This window comes from Octodon degus, unplaced genomic scaffold, assembly GCF_000260255.1.
Source record: "Octodon degus isolate 3935 unplaced genomic scaffold, OctDeg1.0 scaffold00547, whole genome shotgun sequence".
NCBI classification, from domain to species: Eukaryota; Metazoa; Chordata; class Mammalia; order Rodentia; family Octodontidae; genus Octodon; species Octodon degus.
Genome location: NW_004525123.1, coordinates 107,215 through 109,960, shown reverse-complemented (window position 1 = coordinate 109,960; position 2,746 = coordinate 107,215). Strand labels below are relative to the sequence as shown.

The 2,746-nt window shown below is 42.3% G+C and overlaps 1 pseudogene; it reads right to left on the bottom strand.

The window, feature by feature from the left end:
• Positions 1-648: 648 nt before the first annotated feature.
• LOC105741354 lies at positions 649-1,098 on the bottom strand (annotated as a pseudogene).
• Between the last annotated feature and the right edge of the window lie 1,648 nt (positions 1,099-2,746).

Sequence of the window (2,746 nt, the reverse complement as noted above, 5' to 3'; positions counted from 1 at the left end):
TCATTCAGTCTCCTAAGAGAAAGTATCTTTGTAGTTTCTGAATTTCAGCCAGTTTTGTGGAGAAACTACAGAAGGATTTTTTTCTCCCCTTCATTTCTATATGAATAGAGGCAGAAACCTATTTGAGAACTGCAGTGCACTAAGTAGAGCTGTTTGTTTCTACACCATGTTTTGTGTTTCTAACAGTGAGGTCTTAACACACAACAGCCAGCTAAGCTACAGCTGCTTTTTGAATAAAGGTATTATCATGTCTGTTCCCGTATACAGTCAAATACAGAACTCTGTTTAAAATGTCGCTTTTGTAATCAAAGGAAGTCACAAAGCTGCAATTTTCCAGGAATAGAAACTTTTATATTCCCCTATGAGAAAGCATCCATGCAGTTTGTAACTTTGCAGTTCTTGGTGCAAAGAAAATGCAGAAGGCTGTTTTCTCTCTCATTCATTCCTACGAGAACAGAGGTTAAAACCCATATGAAGACTGCAGTGCCCTAATTAGAGTTGCTTGTTTCTCCTCAATGATTTGTGTTTCTAATAGTGAGTTCTTCAAGCTGAAGAGGAAGCCAAGCTCCACCTACATTTTTTTTTTCTAGTCAAGGGAGGGAAACTTTATTCAGGCCCCAAGGTTGCAGGCATTGGGCAGGTGGTGCCCTTCTGGACGAGGGGCTGGCTAAGCTTTATTTGACCTTCTTCTTGGGGCGCAGGTTGTTGGTGTGGCCACACTTCTTCTTGCGGCAGTTGACAGCACGGGGGTGCAGGCGGGCATAACACTTGCGGCAGATCATCTTGTCACATTTGTACTTCTGGGCAAGCTGGTGCAGGGATGGCTAGATGATCCTACCTCCCAGGCGAAGCACCAGGTGCAGGGTGGACTCTTTTTGGATGATGTAGTCAGAGAGGGTCCGCCCATCCTCCAGTTGTTTGCCAGCAAATATCAGACGCTGCTGGTCAGGGGGAATGCCCTCCTTGTCTTAGATTTTGGCTTTGACATTCTCGATGGTGTCACCGGGCTCAACCTCGAGGGTGATGGTCTTGCCCGTCAGGGTCTTCACAAAGATCTGCATGTCTGCGTCTGCCGCTCGGCCGCCTCGTTGAAGAGAAAGAGCTCCACCTACATTTTGAAGCACTGCATTCTAATGCATCTTTCAGTATACAGCGAAAAACAACTCTAGTAAAACCTCACTTTGGCAATTGAAGTAATTTACTGTGCACTCTGGCAGGAGTGGAAACTCATTCAGTCTCATAACGAAAAGCATCAGTGATGTTTGTGACTTTCCAGTTGGTGGTGAAGATAGACTGCAGAAGGGTGATTTCTCTGCCTTTCATTCCTATAGGAAAAGAGGCAGAAACCCATTTGAAGACTGCAGTGCCCTAAAATAGTGGCTTCTTTCTACTCCATGATTTGTGTTTGTAACAGTGAGTTCTTAACATATATGAGCAAACTAAGCTCCAGTTTAAATTTTAAGCAGTGTACTCCAATGCCTGTTCCCTTACAGTGAAACAGAGAATTCTAGCTAAAATGTCACTTTGGTAACTGAAGTAATTCGGAAAGCCATACTGCGTCAAGAGTGGAAAATCATTCAGTCTCCTAAGAAAAAGCATCTGTGAAGTTTGTGACTTTCCAGCTGGTGGTGTAGAGAAAGGGCAGAAGGGCTTGTTCTCTCTCATTCTTTTCTACATGTAGAGAGGCAGAAATCCTTTTGAAGAATGCAGTGGCCTAAGTAGAGCTCCTTTTTTCTGCTCCATGATTTTCATTTCTCACTGTGATTTCTTAATGCACAAGAGCCAGGTAAGCTTCAGCATCTTTGGGATGCATGGCACACCAATGCCTGTGCCCATGTACAGTGAAACACAGAACTCTGGATAGAACACCATTTGGTAAAAAAACTAATACACAAAACCACACTGCAGCTAGAGTTGAAACTCATACATTCTCCTAAGAAAAAGCACCCTTGTAGTTTGTGACTTTCCAGCTTGTGGTGTAGAGAAACTGCAGAAAGGTGAATTCTCTCCAATCCACTCCCCGGGAACACAGGGAACAATCACTGTGAAGATTACAGTGCTGTAAGTAGAGCTGCTTATATCAACTCCATGATTTTTTTTTTCTAAAAATGAGTTCATAATGCACAAGAGCTACATAAGCTCCAGCTACTTTGGAAAGTATCACACTCTTGTGCATGTATCAGTATAAATTGAAACAGAGAACACAGGCAAAAACATTAAATTGGCAACCGAAGTAATTCAAAGCCACACTGTGCCAAGAATGGAAACTCATTGTCTCCTAAGAAAAAGCATCCGTGTTGTTTATGACTTTCCATCATTTTTTGCAGACAAATAGCACAAGGGTGAATTCTCTAACATTCTTTCCTATGAGAACAGAGGCAGAAACACATTTGAAGACTGTAGTGCACTAAGTAGAGGCCCTTGTTTCTACTCCATGATTTTGGTTTCTAACAGTGATTTCCTAACACACAAGTGTGCAGGAAGCTCCACGTGCTTTGAGAAGCAGGGCACTGTTCTTCCTGTTTCCCTATACAGTGAAACACAAAACTCTGACCAAAAATTCAGTTTCTTAACCAAAATAATTAAGATAGCTGCACTGTGACAAGTGTGGAAACTCAATTATTATGCTAAGAAAAAGCATCAGTGAAGGTAGGGATTTTTCAAATAGTGGTGAAGAGACATTGCAGAAGTGTGATTTCTCCCGCATTCATTGCTACTGGAACAGAGGGAGAAACACTTTCAAAAC